Here is a 17,101-nt window from a genome sequence, read left to right as displayed (position 1 = left end):
CTGTGGCTGGTAGGGGGGGGGGTACATTGGGGCAGCGAGGACAGGCCCTTGTATGGCGAAACGACACAGACCCTCATTCCTCCAGCCTTACTTAAGGCTATTTTGGGTGTTTTTTGAACTCTCCCACACAAGCACAACAATTTGGGGTGAGTTCATTTATTTATCTTTCATGTTTTTCCATCTAATGAAGCCCCATAGAGGGACGTGTAGAGTTGTTTTTGGCCCCCTGGTCGGAGGAGCTGTGTGTGTGCATGGGAGTGTGTGCGTACGTGTGCTTGTGTGTGTGTCTGTCATTGTTGTCATTGTATCCATCTACGTCAACGTTCCATTGGAACGTTGCAAAGAAGGCCCGGGCTCCGTCCAATCCCCAGTCCTGAAGTCCTTGAGCCTTGTTTACCTCCACTCTCCCCTGAAGAAGGTGTGCCGGGGCTCCAGCACACCTGTTCCAGCGACACCGCCGAGGAGATGATGGAAGAGTGGCTTGTCCCAGCTTGCAGGCTGCAGGGTGACTCGCCCAGTCGAGTTGGGGCTGAGATTTACGGTGGTGCTCCTGTGTTTGAGGCAGGGGGGGAGAGAGGAATGGGAGGCCGGCGTGGGAGAGGCCCTGGGGGACAGAGCCTGCGCTCTCACAACCTCTGTGTGCAGGGCCAAGAGAGGGGATGTGACCCCTTTCCCCAGTCCCATCACCAGGACTTCACATAAACACACACACACACACATACCCGTTTTTTTTGCACATGCACATACACACTGAGGTTGTGACACAGGCCTCTTGTTCTGTAAGAGAGCTGACTCCATTTATGACTGTAGTTGGCCGTTTTTATCAGTGTGTCTGCCACCATTTATCTGCTTGGAAGACAACCATGACTTATAATGTCTTAGTTGGCCAAAGAAGTGCATTCAGTGGTTTGATCGCTGGTGGAGGCTGCATTGCTAATTTCTCGTTAAAAACATAGCATGGTGAAATCTTTCACATCTTGCGTTCATATTGTGGAAGCTACTGTATGTACTGTAAACTAGTGCTGACTGTTACAGATGGTGTATTTAACGGTCTTTCCCTTTACCCTACTCTACCCTACCCTACTTACAAGACAGCTTATCCATAACAAACACATCCAGTGATAATTTGTCTTTTTTTTTTTCTTTACAAATGATACAAGCCGTACTTCATAAATCCGTTCAGTTCCACTTTAAATCCTAAGCTGCACAACAATAAGTTCAGTTCAGCTCAGTTCATTCAATTATTCCTAATGTAAATCTATTTCACCGCTCGCGCAAGACAAATGGACGCATGCCGAGACAAACGCTTTCAAGGACACTGTAGATTCTTATCTGTCCAGCTGCTTCAGCCAAAAGCCCATTCCCCCGCACCTCATTTCTATACCTTGTCATTTACTTCCTCTTATGGCCTCATATGTCATGTGGAGCTAGCTAGCGTGTGTTGTTGTAGCGCACTCACAGCACACTAACTTGGACATGGGACGCTGGATGAGTGACTACGGGTCATTCCCTTTGAGAGTCATGGACCATGTCAGGCGTTATTAAATATTTCTGTTGGAAGGTAAGACTGCAGATCCAAAGCTGCCGGCGAGACGAGCCGCGGGCCTTTCAGCGGCTCTGGTGTGTGACAGGCTTGGCTGCGGCAGGGTGACCCGTGGTTCGCCGTGAATCTAGGCTCTGGCTGCCAGCACTCAGAGACAGACAGGGCCTGTAGTATGTCTGCTGCGCTGGATATCTGCCCTCGGCATATTCGCTGAGGACTAGCAGGGTCTTGGCTCCGTAAGCATGTGCGGACCCCTGCTCGCGGCTTGGCCGTGTCTACGAAGAATAGCCGCGGAGACACAATGCGGAGAGTCGGGGGAACAACTCTTAAACGGCTACGCGGTGCTCTCTGTTCTCGGACGCCCGTGGATACCTCCTCCTCCAGACTGCGGGGTGTCTGGGGAAGATGGCGGCGTGAAGCGGGAGCGTCGGTCTCTCACAGAGCAGTGGAAGCCAGCTGCAGGCCCCACACCCTGATGTGGGCGTAGGACACGGGGAGAGAGGAGCAGGGGGCGCAGGGTCTCCCCAATCTCAGCCTCGTCACTGGGGGTGGGGGGCAGTGAATGGGCCTGCATGGGCTTCTGTGACAGGGCTACAATAACACACCTCACGCCTCATTCCCTCTCAGCTGGCTGGGACGAGGGTGAGGGACGGGACGGGATGGAGCCCGGAGGAGAGTCTCACAGAGATCGGGTTCCCCCCCGGACTTTGTTGGATGAGGGAAAAACGCAACTGTAGAAACCTAAAGGCAAGACAGGACACGCGCTGTCAATCCATGACTTGCAGCCATGACGGCGTGCTCTGTCGGAGCTGTCAAAGGCCCCAACTCGACTTTCACTTCGACTTTGAGCCGTAGGTCACAGCCAGGCAAACCTCCAGCTGATTTCGAAGCCCAGAATGCAAATGAGGACGAAACCCCTCCGGCGTGGGTCCCGGCTCCTTCTCCTCTCTCGCTTTCCCTTCTCACAGTCTCCTCAAGCGCAGCCAGTGCTGTTGCCCTGCCACAGCGCTGCCTGCCCCTGGTTCTCAGCGCCCTCGGAGCTCTCGCAGGAAGTGACTTCACGAAAGCAGATCTATTTCATTTTGTGGCGAGGTGAACCTCACACATCCTGAGGGAGCCGGCCCCTGAACTCTGTGATGCAGTGGGCCAGGAGTCTCCTCCTCTCTCTCTCTCTCTCTCTCTCTCTCTCTCTCTCTCTCTCTCTCTCTCTCTCTCTCTCTCTCTCTTATCCTCTTGCTTTCAGTCTCTCACTCTCGCTCACTCTTGACCCTTCCCCCCCTCCCCCATCTTGTTTTCTCTTTCTCATTCTCTCCTTCCTTGCTTCTCTCTTGTCTCCCCTGTGTTTGTTTTTCTACTGGCAGGCCCAGCGCTGAGAGAGCCCTGGATCCCACAGAGAGCACTGTGCCTCGCCACTCTCAGAGACAATCTGCGTTCATAGGTGAAACCTGAAAAAAACGTTTTTCACCAGAGGATTTAGGGTTACGGGGGAAGAGGATTTGGATCCAGTTCCCAGTGTTAAGAGCCCCCATTAGGCTTGGAAGTGTGTGTGTGGGAGGGGGGGGGAAGAGAGCGAAACGTATGGTTGCAATTTCGAGATGCTTTTTTTAGTCGTCCTTAAATGTGGGAAGTCAGAGCGATTGAGCCGGGGGGGGGGGGAGTCCGTGGGTGGAGAGGCAGGGGAGCTGAGAGAGAGAGAAAGGAAGTGAGGAATCTCATGCTGGCATTCTCTCACTTTTACCAGAAGAGGGGGGGGGGGGGGTGGGGGGGGTGGAGGGGGAGGGCATGGGTTTGTTAAACATTGGGAATGCTTATTTACATTAGATTGATGCGTTCTGTCGAGAGCAAAGGACGAGGCGCACAGAGTTGCTAATCTCCAGGAAACGGAACAGGCCCACACCACATGCAGCGCTCTGTAATGTGGGAATCCAGAACCGCATGACGCTGTCAAAGCTGGAGGACAGCCTAGAACAGAACCACAGATTAAAGTTAAACCGGGGGGGGGGGGGGGTAAAAGAAAGACGTTCGGGAGTTTTGTCCCGTGTCTCCGTGCGCTTGAGCGTGCGTGGGTGTGTGAGAGCGTGCGTGTCGATTGGGAGCGCGTTCGGGATGCGCGCGCGTCGGCCCGTGGAGTCGCCACGATCGGCGATGCGCGCTTGTGTGTCAGTGCATGCGGTGCCTCACTCCTTCCCTCTGGTTCCCAGAGCCGGGGCCAGCTGGAAGGCACCGCTGTGGACGGCTGCCTGCACAGCTGCCCTCCAAGCCCATTAGAGCTGGCACACGTTGTCCCTGACCATTGTGTTCCGCTCAGTAGGAAACACAAGCAAAGAAGCCAGGTCCCGTTCTTTTCGCTCCGAGGACGACGCCGCAGCCTCCTTGTCTGTCCTTGACACACCTGCGTGAATGCGGAACGTTCTCATCCATGAGTGACTGACGCGAAAGATGAAAAACGAGGCGGGGACCGTGGCTTGGAGTTGCGCTTCACGACGCGTTCAAGGCGACGTCAAAAGTCAGTCTTGGGCAGACGTGACAGCTGACCAATGGCGTCGTTGAAACGTGTCCGGCGAGCGCGCGGCTTTTCAGAAAGAGGCTGAAATGCAATCTGCCATCTGTACAAGGCTCAGGGCAGCCAGCGTTGGTCAGAACACGGCCACATGAAAAAGTGAGGGAAATCGGCGTGCTAATTCACAGTAAATCCTCTTAAAGGACTCGGTTCCTTCGTGTCACTCACGCACACAGGGGTCACGACCCCCGGGGTCCGCATCCACAGAAGTTATACGAACCAGAACGAAAATGTCACAGTCAAGCCTCAAAGCCGTGTCCGTAGAAACAGGATATCCACGGAAAGGAGTGGCCTCGGGGTAAAGAGCGAGGGCTGAGGGCCGGAGGAGGGACGCAGGCAGATGAGGAGTGTCTGAGGTTTCATGTAGACTAAGGGCCAACATGTAGACTGATGTGGAGGTCAGGATGGCTTTGTTGGAGGGAGAGTACCTGCTATGATCCGCACAACTGGCAGCAGGTGGCAGGAGGCTTGGGTTACCTGGGAGAGGAGGTGGGGGAGGGGAGGCAGCGGGGGGGGGGGGGGGGGGGGGGCTGTGATTTCAAAGTGCAGTCGGGTGAAATGGTCTTTCTTCCTGTCAAGCAATACTGATAAACCAAAGCTCAAGTTGGAAGCCACCCCCAAGTAAAGTTTCCTCAAACTTTCCAATCAAGTGCTAGTCAACAGCAGTCTTTGTTGACCCCGTCGCATACAATGGGTCTTAAGGTAACACGGCAATAAATCTTTCTAATGTACACACGTAAAGGAAGTTATCAACTAGGGATCGAAGCACTGAAGTGTCTCCGGGCGCCCCATCGACAGTATCCCAGTGTGGGAAATGCATGGCTGACGTGGTCCGGGGCTGATTAGGAGTGTTCAGGTTGTGCTGCTCTGCCATGCTCCAGTAGTCTTGGCCATGCTTTCACGGTGGGAGTGCTGTTTCCATCCAGTCACCAAGGGGAGCGGTCACGGCCGCCTCCCGCCAAACTGTGGGAAAATCCAGCTCGCGCTTCCTCTGCTTGTTTGGACCAGTCGGGTTATAAACGGACGTTCACATGGGGGGGCAGGCCTTGGAGGCCAGACCAGAGCCCTCCAGTCACATCAGCCTCTGTTCTGGCCTCGTCTCAAGAGGCCAAAGCTCTGAGGGGAGAGGTGCTGGGGGCCAAGCATTTTTCCATTCAAGATATGAAGAAGGAAAAAAAAAAACGCAGGCATGTTTTTCAGTAGATGTTTAACCCAAGATGTTTGCAGTTGTAATTTAGACGGAGAGCTGGACTGAAACATTCGGTCCCCTGGGACCTGGTCTGATTGTACTGCGTGTTTTTTTTTTTCTGTTGCGTGTTTGTGTGTCTGTGTGTGCATGGACATTAGCGCATGCACGCATGCACGTATGCACGCATGCACGCATGCACCCCTTTAGCTGCTGAGACTGTGTGTTGGCTAAGTCAACAGCCTCCTGTTGATTATCTTAAACTTCAACCCCACAACACTGGGTTGAAATGAAGCACACTACAAACAGGCATTCTTGAACCCATGAGATCACCAGTGCACACTGGGGCCTTAGATGACGGCCCTGCTGGACTCGGAGGTTCTGAAATCTCCGACCAGCCGGCCAGGGCCAGTGATGCTGCTGGCAGGCTGGACCCACAGCTGCACAGGCAGGACCCAGGAACTGGACCCCAGGGGCCGAGCTGGGCTGAGCCCCGACAGGTGCGGCCTCAGATGGGCCGTCCGGCTCCCCTCCGGCCCGATCCACGGCTTAATGCTGATCCCCGCATGCAGGAGGAGAGTGAGACGGCACTCCTCCTGGCGGGGGCAGGCATGCCGGTGAAGCCCGACCCTGAACACCTCGGGCTCGGATCTAGGAGAGAGGGGGAAGGGGGGGAGAGGGGTAAGGCGGAGCGCTAGAACGTGCCGCAGAGAAAGCGGGGCTGAGCAGGAGGAAACTCGAGCCGGAGGGAGGGGCCGTGAGGCGAGCTTTGATCTGAGGTTGCATCCTCTCTGCTCCCCTTCCCCCCCCCCCCCCCCCCCTCAACTCCCCCCTCTCCCGTCTCTCATGACCCGCAGAGCGTCATCATACGCGGGTACACATTTCCCTCCTCCTCGCGTCCCTTCGTCAGGTCACTTACCCGTTTTCCCACCGCGCCCCTTTGCCTCTGTTCCCCTCTGCAGGAGACCTGGAGAGGCCTGAGGAGGGGGGAGGGAGAAAAAAAAGAGGGGAAATGTACAATCGCCTATTCTTCCTCTGTGGTGTCTCTGTGTACATGCAATCCCTCCATTAGACATAGCAGCAGCTGTCCCCGGCTCAGGCCCCTGTCTTACTGGCCTGGCATGGCCAGAAGGGCATTACCGTTTTAATGACTGATTAGTGTCAGATATCGGGCCTGTGCCACCCAGGCCTGACTGTGGGAAACCTGGCGGGGTCCACCTGATATCTGGCTCAGTTTAGGGTTTCCATCAGGAGGAACACAGAGAAGCAGCAGATACTCAGCAGGACATCGAACGACAACCCGGCAGAATGGCTTTCGATGAAGATCATCGACGTTTTCCGGAAAACTCGAGCTTCGCCAGTTTTCACCCGCAATCCTCGCGCTGTAGAAAAGAACTGTTTTTCTCAGCCTTCCCGGTTCTGCGCTGTCCAAATGTCATGACAGTGACATAGTGACATTTGGTCTGGAGGCCGCGGAGTGTGTTGCCAGGAAAAGGAGCGAGGTTGTAATGTATTCTGAAATCCTGTTGGAGAACAGTTCTGCTTTTCTCCCCCCAAAAGTTATAGTGCTTTATGGCTGTAATTGTATTAAGGAAAGATGGGAAAACACCACAGTCATAACTTACCTTTGCAATCTCTTGCTTTTGCCAAGCAATGTCAATTTTCTACAAGCGGAGAAGCACATATGAAACCAGTTTTGTCAATACACTATTTGCTTGAAATGTCAGTTATACAGTTTTATGCCTTATAGATATACGGAATCACTTACAAGCTTGAACCTAATTGTTGCCTGAAAGCGTAACAGAGCCAATAACCTGTTTCTTATCTGCAATATCACCTTGACTGGATTTGGCTTGATGCATATACATATTTCAGAAGGATTTGTGGACTCACCATCTCTCCCCAAGAGCCAGCCAGAGAGTGATGAGGACCATGTGGGCTCTTAGAGAGGCATCCCTCACTACCAGAGTGATGCCTGGCTCGCTAGCTGGCTGGCTGGCTGGCTGGCTTGCTTGCTGAGTGGCTGGATAGATGGGTGGGTGGCTTGCTGGCTTGCTGGCTTGCTGGTGGTGGCTGGCTGGCTGGCTGGCTGGTGGCTGGCTGGCTTGCTGGTGGTGGCTTGCTGGTGGCTGGCTGACTGGCTGGCTGGTGGCTGGCTGGCTTGCTGGTGGCTGGGTGGGTGGCTGGCTTGCTGGTGGTGGCTGGCTGGCTTGCTGGTGGTGGCTGGCTGGCTGGCTTGCTGGGTGGGTGGCTGGTGGCTGGCTGGCTTGCTGGTGGCTGGGTGGCTGGCTGGCTGGCTTGCTGGTGGTGGCTGGCTGGCTGGCTGGCTTGCTGGGTGGGTGGGTGGCTGGCTTGCTGGTGGCTGGGTGGCTGGCTGGCTTGCTGGTGGTGGCTGGCTGGCTGGCTGGCTGGCTTGCTGGGTGGCTGGCTGGCTGGCTTGCTGGTGGCTGGCTGGCTTGCTGGGTGGCTGGCTGGCTGGCTTGCTGGTGGCTGGGTGGCTGGCTGGCTGGTGGCTGGTGGCTGGGTGGCTGGCTGGCTTGCTGGGTGGCTGGCCAGAGAGACTCATTAGGATGTTTAGGGATGTGGGGTTGGGGGATGAGGATGAAGTAAATAAACAGAAACAGAGAACAGAGAGAGACCTTGAAGGCAAATAGAGAGAGAGAGTGAGCTCATGTTTTAAATTAAATAATCCCCACCATCCGCCATAATGCTTACAGTCATCACACTTGAAACCCCCAAACTCTCTCCTTCTCTCTTTCTCCCTCTCACACTTTCTCTGCCCCTCTCTCCCCCTCTCTTTCGTTCTCCCTCTCCCTCGTTCTGTCTCTCTCCCTCCCTCTCTCCCTCTCTCTCTCTCGCTCTCTATCCCTCTCTCTCCCTCCACTCTTGGCACCAGCGGGTGTGAATGATGTGGCCCTCCCAGCGTCTAAGAGCAGTGGGCAGAGCAGATGGGTCTCTGTGTAACGGCTGTGGTGTCCTCCTCTAAGACAAAGAGGAACTTGGCAGGCCGCTGAGCTGCGGCTCGCATCAAACGCACACTGTTTATTGGACCTCTCCTTCCAGTCTCCCCTCTCATCTTAGCCCGTCGGGGAGGCTGCAGCTTGGAGGATCTGAAAACGGCACTCCACAGGCGCGCGGGAAAACACACACACACACCGGTGGACTGGGGAGAGTCAGACCACACACAGGGTGTTCAGTCACCACAAGGAAGGACCACAGTATTGCGTTCTACACACAGTTCATATAGTAGGGTCCTATTCTGTCTATGCCAGGGCCTGTTTATTCGATCTCTCTCTGTTCTGCTACTCCTCTGCCAGTCTCTCAGTCCCTCCTTTTTAAATGTACAGTAATGCCCTGCTCTTTGTCTTCCCCCCCACTTTTTTCGTTTTTTTTTTCCCCATGGTGCCAGTGCAGGAATGTGTTCTTGTTAAAGGTGATATATATTCACAGTCAAGGCAGAGACAGTCTTCATTACTGCCTGACACAGATACAGGGGAAACCGGGTTGAACACAAACTCCCAGAGGCATTCAACAGCCCACACTCAGAGCCTGGGAGAGACCTGAGACGTTTGTAGTCTTCCCTCTCTTAAGGATGGTAAATCTTACAACAACATGACAGCAGCAGTGGGCGGAGGAAGTGTGTGTGTGTGTGAGAGAGAGAGAGAGAGAGAGAGAGAGAGAGAGAGAGAGAGAGAGAGAGAGAGAGAGAGAGAGTGTGCGCGTGTGTGTGTGTGTGTGTGTGTGTGTGAGAAAGAGAGAGAGACAGAGAGAGAGAGAGAGAGAGAGAGAGAGAGAGAGAGAGAGAGAGAGAGAGAGAGAGAGAGAGAGAGAGAGAGAAAGAGAGAGAGAGTGTGCGCGTGTGTGTGTGTGTGTGTGTGTGTGTGTGTGTGAGAAAGAGAGAGAGACAGAGAGAGAGAAAGAGAGAGAGAGAAAGAGAGAGAGAGTGTGCGCGCGTGTGTGTGTGTGTGTGTGTGCCTGTCTTTGCAAGTGAGAGTGAAGATTATGATGGGACTGATAAGTGTAGTAGGATGATGTGGATGGGAGAGTTCAGGTAGAAACAGGTTGTCGTTATCCTCACATCTCTACACTGGTTCCCAGCAGTTCCATGTCCCTTTGGATTGGGGAGTTGTGGAGGATAGGGGAGTGACGCTATGGATCTCCAAAGGTGTTGTTTTCTCATTGGAGCCCCTGTCCCCTAAATGCTCTGTTCTTACTCTCCCACGTCCTCCTCCTATCTCTGCCCTTGATTCCCACGCTAAGCCCAGTGGTTGATGGGAAAATTCCATAACAGAAGGACACTATTAGGTTCCAGAGTACTTGCGGTGTGCACATAAACTATCCCCGCGTCACACAGTTTGAAGAAGAGAGAACGCGAGGGAACGAGGGTTAAAAAGACAGAGGGGGAAAAAAAAGTTATCTGGGCGACCTTGCTGCTGTTCATGTAATGTTGAAATTACAACATGGGGAGGAAGTTCTCACACCAGTCCTCCATGCCTGACCAAGGCCACTCTGCAGCTCTCTTATCTGTCCCTCATCGATCCCCACTGTGGAGTGCAGCTTCCCACAAAGGTTCCTTTCACCCTTTCACATAAACAAACACACAGGCCCTGCCATCTGGGTCTGGGATGGGACTGCTCTGCTCCATATTCTGCCTGTGGATGAGCGTGGGCTTGGGGAATCGGGTGGCTGAGCGGTTAGGGAATCGGGCTAGTAATCACAAGGTTGCCGGTTCGATTCCCTGTCGTGCCGAATTACGTTGTGTCTTTGGGCAAGGCACTTTACCCTACTTGCCTCGGGGGGAATGTCCCTGTACTTACTGTAAGTCGCTCTGGATAAGAGCGTCTGCTAAATGACTAAATGTAAATCTGCTATCCTGGGCGCTGCTCCTCGGGACTGCACCTGCATGTCCTGGATGGGATTCACAGCCACCGCCACCAGCAGAGCGCCAACCGAGCGGCGTGGGCACATCCTGGTGCTCCGGGGGTAGCCGGGTAGACAGCAAACAGACGGACGGGTTCGATTGGATGTTGTGGAGCTGTGGAACAGAGGCAAGCTTGTTGAAGCCAGGCTGGTGGAGTTAGTCAAGGCTATAAAGCCTGCCGTGTCCACACAGAGAGCATGTGTTTCACTCATCAAGGGGATCGTATGCCCTGGCTGCTTCTCTGGCTTCAAGTGGCCCACCACTTTAAGAGCTGTGGCCTCAGTTAAGGAGCCGGTGTGCAGACCAGAGTGCCTATCACACCGCATGGTTCGCAGGGTTTGGTCTAGTTAAAACAAGAGTCAAGGCCTCATAGGAATACCACATGTTCAAGATGAACTTGGAGACGAAACATTGAAATAGCTGACATTTCACGTATGTTTTGAACCTCACCCGTTTCGAAAGTCTCAGTCAACCTTTCTTGGTCCCCTCCAAAGAAATTGTATTGATCATTCCCAATGTTGCCCTGCCCGCCTTGACAGCCGTCCACTCAGCACTCTTCGGGTTGAGAGGCGACCTAGTGGAACATCAGAATTGGTTTTATTGCCATGTCAGTTGCAGTAACACAAACACAAAATTTACTGTGGCAGGAAGGTGCATACAATAAACATATACGGATCGTAATTTTTGTTGTTGTTGAAAAAGCAGAAAGTATAAATAAAATGTCAAAGTCTAAAATTAATCTATTCTAAACTTTAGAGAAAGAACTAAGATGTTTGGGGAATACATTACTAAACACCCTATCCCATCTCAGTCAGAAAAGGTTCCTATTGGACTCATATCATAACGATTATGGTAATGCACTTCCTCTCTCCCCTTCCACAGTATCATATCTCGCCACTGTTTACAGAGAGCCTCACTATTATCGATTTCCCCTTGATCTCACCGAACTGGGAACCCACGGAACATACTTGCGGCGAGCCAAATGTGTTTCCTGTTCAAGGAGAACCACAGAGGACGTGAAGCTTCAGATCAGCGTCTCCACTGCGGACGGCTCCTTCCCCCGTCTGCGTTTGAACTGCGAGTCTCACCGACCTCATCCGAGCCTCTCTAGAAACCTGTGGCGGGGACCCCCTCTGGAAAGAGAGGCTTGGTAGGAACGACGAGGAACAGGAGTCCGAAACAGACACCGATTTCTGGTGGGACTTCAAACAGGCTGAGTTTGGAGGGACGGCCTGTGTAAAGGGAGTCAGGTGGCTGAGCGGGTAGGGCATCGGGCTAGTAATCTAAAGGTTGCCAGTTCGATTCCCGGCTGGTGCACATGTTGTTGTGTCCTTGGGCAAGGCACTTGACTCTACTTGCCTCAGGGAGAATTACTGTATGTCACTCTGGATAAGAGTGTCTACTAAATGACTAAATGTAATGTAAAACCACTCAAACCAGAAAGACCCCATGTGATGGAGACACATTCCCCAATATATGAGGAGGGGGGTTTGGAACCCCCTTCCGTCTTTTGCCCACCCCCCTCCCTCCCTTGCCCCAAGCCCCTTGTGATTGCACTGACCCTTTTCCTGGCCGGGCCCTGGAGGCCGTGGGCCCTCGCTGCTTCCCCCTGTATTTGTCCGACGGGAGCAGGGAGAGAGGGAGGAATTGGAACAAGCTGTTGAAACAGCGCTTCCATGGGAGAGCTGCACAGAGAAGCCCCCCTGCATGCCCCTGAGCTTTCTCATGCGCGTGTTGGGAAACTCGGTCGTATTCGGCGCCAGGAAGTAGGCTGGGGGAACCCACATCCCTTCACATAAGCAACGAGAAACAACTGCTCGAGACTTAGGCGTCGTGCCTGGCAACCGGGAGAGCGGTAGATATGAATGGGTCGAGTGGATGCTTCGCGTCAGGAATCGCAGCAGAATTTCATTGACTGCACACTTTCTGACTTTCTCCGAGTTATTGAGCAGTTGGCTCTGACCAAAATCAGTTTGAAAGCATTGCGGAACGCCCCGAAAAAGCGCTGCCGTAATGAGTCATCACGTTTTTGGGTGTACGGTAGTACACAGTGTGTCTGTGCGCAAGCGTGCGTGTGGTTGGGAGTGAGCATGCATGCGTGCACATGTGAGTGTGTGCACGAGGGAGATGAGAACAAGGAGATAAATCAATCGACATCCACTTGCCTGAATCACAGAGCGATTCCCAGTAATTATGTTCTATAATGGAGCCGATAGGATAATTAGGGGTTAGTGCTTAGCAGAGAACAGACCACATCTGGGTTCCCCAGGGTCTCTTCACAGAACTGTGAGAACCTAGCCAGGAGACACCTTCTATGTGGAACGATACACGGTGGAACTCAGGCATCTGCGAAGCCGTTTTGACACAAAATGGTAAAAGTATTAGATTGGAACGCATTTATCTTAAAACTGGTGTCTTTGTCGATGCCAAGTGCTTCTTGCTCTTTCGGCAGACAGGCGTATAATTTTTTTTATTTTTTCAGGCTTTTCTATAACGGGAAAACTGTGGTATTCTGTGAGAATCTTCTGCAAGTCAGGATCTCATGCCACAAGCTGCCCGTCATGGCTCCCTCTATCTCTGAGCAAAGCTGAGTGAATAAACAAAGCAACAGGTGACCGTAGGTCTGTTTTCCTCCTCAGCAAGAGAGACGGAGGAAAAGAAGGAGGGAGAAAGAGGGAAGCCACACAGCAGGTGTCCTCCTCTGTATAAACATGCCGGCAGGGGCCCTTCAGGGTCCAGTGTGAGAACGACATATCAGCCTCCAACTCACCAGAGACCCCCTCCCCCTCGGCCCCCAGGCCCCCGAAGGACCCCTTCGCCTCCAGGCCTGCTCCGATGCCATGCACCCCTAATTAGTGGACGGGGCTCAGGGCCAATTCTCCTATCACTGACCATCTGTAAAAATAACAACCGTTATCTCCGCCCTGTAATCTCCACGAGCGCCTACCTGCCACAGGTGGCGTGGTCAGCACATGACCTGGCAGAGTGTAAGTGAGCATGGTGTGGGATGTGCTGCACTCAGAACTCCCCCCCCCCCACACACACCCCCCCTCCCCCTTCAAACACTCCACTGGCCGGGCTTTGATGCTTGAGGGTTTGCAGAGGCTCGACAGCTGCTCCCAAATTAGAGACTCGGAAAGGACACGACAGGGTCGAGGAATGCCAAGACTGTCCCGGCTCTATGCTTCCCCGGCGCAGTCCTGGGAAGAGGGCTCCTGCTCACGGTAGTTTGTCAGGATGTTGGCTCATCGAGCCCGCGCCATATATTATCTGGCATCGTATTCCAAAAATGTGTCTGGGGGGTGGCCAGATGGCTTGTTTTGGACAAAATGTAACCATGTCAAACCAGGAGCCATCGTTTCGTGGTCGGCGCGGGGACAAATACGCGTTTCACATGCTTGCACTGAGACTCGCCCACGCTGCCTGAGTGATGGTGTTAGTCGTTGCTATGTGAGCCCAGCACGGAGGCTCATCCGAGACCACCTCCGTCCTGCAATACCACGGCGCCTTCATTAGTAACCAGGGAGACAGTGACCAGGTCACGGGGGTCAACGGGGCCAGAGGCATGGTTGTAAAATCAGCCAGACAATAAAGTCAGCCTCAATAACAGTGTTGGCTCCATTCACGGGAGATTAGCGCTACACAGATCTCTGAGATCCACCCCACACAACTCTACAACCTCTACCTAACGCCGACGGAACACAAAGACGTGGGAGGGAGGAGCACCGACGGGCTGTCACACCGAGAGGCTGCTGTAATAGTGAGGAGCCCCCCCCCCCCCCCCCGCGGAGAGCCAAGGGGAGCGAACATCGTCAGGACCCGCGAGAGGAAGTGGAGGAGCACGGGGGTTGTGAAATGGTGGGAGGAGAGAGGGTGTGTGGGGGGGGGGGATGGTGAGCGAGGGGAGGGAGGAGGGATTAAAAAAAGAGGGGGCCACGTAGAGAAGCGGCCGGACAGCTGTTTGGACGGGACGGGAGCGGGCGGAGGAGAGAAAGGGAGACAGAGAGCAAGGGAGGGAGGGAGGGAGGGAGGAGAGGATGAAAGGTTCATGGCCAGAGATGAGGCACAAGCGGCGGAGGAGAGGAAAGAAAGGTTGGGGGGGGGCGGGCGGGCGGGGGGGGGGGCGAGGTCACGCTGATTTTCTTTCTCCCCCTGCAACAACAGTGCAGCTTGTTGTTTTTCTTCAATATATTTTAATAAAAGTGGTATTACTGCACCCCCACCACCCACCCCTGCCTGGGGGGTGAGTGGAATGTCTGCTTCTCTCAGATCCCCCACCAGCCTCGGAGGAAGGCCGTGCTCAACTCCAATCATACACTTGACCCACTAGACCCCGATATGGGAAAGAAAAATAATTTAGCACAATTAACTCGAGTTAGCATTCCCACGCTCTCTGTTTCATACTAGCGTCAATAAGAAAGCAAGGCATCCATAATCAGTACAAATATAAACATGCCCCAAACACTAATGACACGGGTTGACAATTGCATTTCTTAAAAACAGTGTGTGTACATGTGTGTGTGTGTGTCTGTGTCTGTGTGTATGTGTGTTTGATTAGGCTACAAGATAAGGGTGAAAGGTCTATTCAAAGTTTCCTTTGTTCAAGTAAGTTTGCCTTCCAGCACAAAGTATTCCAACCATGTCAGCCATCATCGGCGTCATTCCCCTTCTGCCCTCTCACTAAATACCTCCCCACCTGCCGCAGTCTGGGGCTTGAAATGGGATGAGCGTGGTGGAATCTATGGGCAAAAAGCCTTCCCATTTCCAATTCCCCAAATGAGTCCAATGATCCCCACACGGAGTGGCTTAAGACGGACAAAGAGAATGTTCCCGTCATGGGCTCCTCTGTAATGAAGTGGAGCAGCTGTCGTACTGTGGTGCAGGATAACATCTGTAACTGGCTCTGGCCATGCCCTCTGCCCGCCATGCCTGATGAAGAGGAGGAAGACTGCGGTAATAACCGGAGATGTTATCTGACACCGCTTCTGTGGGCTCCGACAAAAGAACGAGGGGCCCCATGACGGATCCTGCGATCAGAGACGGCTTGGCCGACAGAACAAACAGGCCTGTGGACATTGGCAGCGCAAAGTCTGGCCCGTCTTGGCAAGACTCACGCACCAGTCATCCACGCAGCCATAGCCCAGCCACAAAAGCCATAATGCCATAAAAAAAAACTCAACATCAAACGCAAAACTGAAAGCGTGGGCAAGCCGGAGTTTTTATGAGTCGGTTTAGTCAACAGTGAAAAGCAGGGATCAAAGTCCGCACATGAGAGCAGGAAGTAATACTGAACCCATCCATGCGTTTGACTTGGCAGAGTGACACCCAAGGTGTTTGCTGTGACGTCTCTGCTCGGAGGCAGGAGTGTGTGTGTATGTGTGTGTGTGCGTGCACGCGCGTTGCGAGCGTCCGTGTGTTTGTGTGTGGTATTCCGAAGGTAATCACCCTGTTCTTGGTTGCGTTAGTTGTAATTATACCCTAGTGGTACTCTGGCATTGTTTTCTTCCTGGCTGAGTTTAAATGGAACCCCAGCCAGATTTACCTTTTCCCCTGTTTTTTTTCTCTTCACAGAATGAGAGGAGGCTCAAGAGGGCTCTGCAGGGGCAGGTAGGGACAGGTGGAGGCGGAGGGCGCAGTCTCACTCACCTCTGTGAGGTGTGGGAACCGTTCATCCCCCACTAGTGCATGAGTAACAAGACTCCTGAGGGAGTGTGGCGTAATCGCTCTAACGCTTTTTCTCTTTTTCTTTCCAGACGCGCACATTGACACTCGAGGAAATGGCCTCGCACACAATCATCTGAATCAGTGCCTATTCACAAATGCCAATCTACAAATGCAAGACCCAGTCTCTGAGGACAGAGGCAGGCTGCGGTGTCAGGAAACAATCCTAAGCACACAAGTGTAATTATGAGGAGGCGAGTTTGACTCTCCTACAGGTGGATTCATTGGAAGATTTCCAGACACACACACACATGTTGACTAACTACCTGGCAAATGCCAACTGACATGCCCATTCTTAAAGTGAGGAAAAGGTGTATGGGAAATAATTGTTACACTGTTGGTGTATAAAAGGAGTCTCCTGGAACGCATGTGATTGTGAAAGCAAATCACTATTACTAACTTATAACAAGCCACCCACTGAGTGCAAACTTGGATAATTGCTAGTAAAGAGCCGTGACAAAATTGGAATGCTGCCTGTCTCAGTAAATAAAGTATCCATAACAAAGTGCTTTAAGACAACAGACGCGCACACACACCACACCGAAAACACTTAACACGCACAGACGGACACGCCGCACACTTTCTTAGGCATAAACAAGAAACGAGCAAGTGTAATGGTGACAATGGCCTGTTTAGAAGAATGAAGAGGAGGGGGTAACAATGGACGCCGGCCTAATACAGGTTTTATAGTGCAGGGCTGGAGGAGCAGGGCTGCCCGAGGTGCTGGGGGGCAGTGGGCTGGCAGCTGTTGCCGCTGTGCGGGGGCTCTCGGGTCTTGGCCTAGCCCTAATGGCCAGACCAGCTGTCGGAGTTCTGTCTGTAGGGGCGCGGGGCTGCAGGAGGCGGGGAGGGCATGAGAACCTCCACCCCCCTGTCCTGGGGGGCGGGTCCCCGGCCTGTCTGCCCTCCTCTCAAAAGGGTTGATTGATGGCGCAGGGTTGACACCATGCTTCCACAACAATTGACTTAGAAGGGAAGGAGGACGAACAGAGAGGTTAGGTCCCCTCCGTTTCTTTCTCCTCTGGTTTTCAGAGGCAAATGTGGGATCAATTGCAGTTGTATTTCAGTCATTTTTCTCAATATGTCTTTTTTTTGACATTTTTAGTAGAACATATGCTACTCTAAACAGGCTTCAAAGGCCCCTCGAAACATTGTCCTCAAATAATACAT

General features: G+C 53.1%; 1 long non-coding RNA gene across 1 annotated transcript; it reads left to right on the top strand.

The window, feature by feature from the left end:
* The first annotated feature begins 48 nt into the window (after positions 1 to 48).
* LOC146253352 (uncharacterized) lies at positions 49 to 16,012 on the top strand. Its single transcript, XR_014731941.1, has 3 exons — positions 49 to 146; positions 15,782 to 15,817; positions 15,964 to 16,012. It is a non-coding gene; the product is annotated as an uncharacterized LOC146253352 (long non-coding RNA).
* The last annotated feature ends 1,089 nt before the right edge of the window (positions 16,013 to 17,101 follow it).

Source organism: Hypomesus nipponensis, chromosome 17 (assembly GCF_054491055.1).
Source record: "Hypomesus nipponensis isolate SF chromosome 17, ASM5449105v1, whole genome shotgun sequence".
Lineage (NCBI taxonomy): Eukaryota > Metazoa > Chordata > Actinopteri > Osmeriformes > Osmeridae > Hypomesus > Hypomesus nipponensis.
Note: the sequence above shows the minus strand (reverse complement) of the source record. Positions and strands in the feature narration are given on the sequence as shown.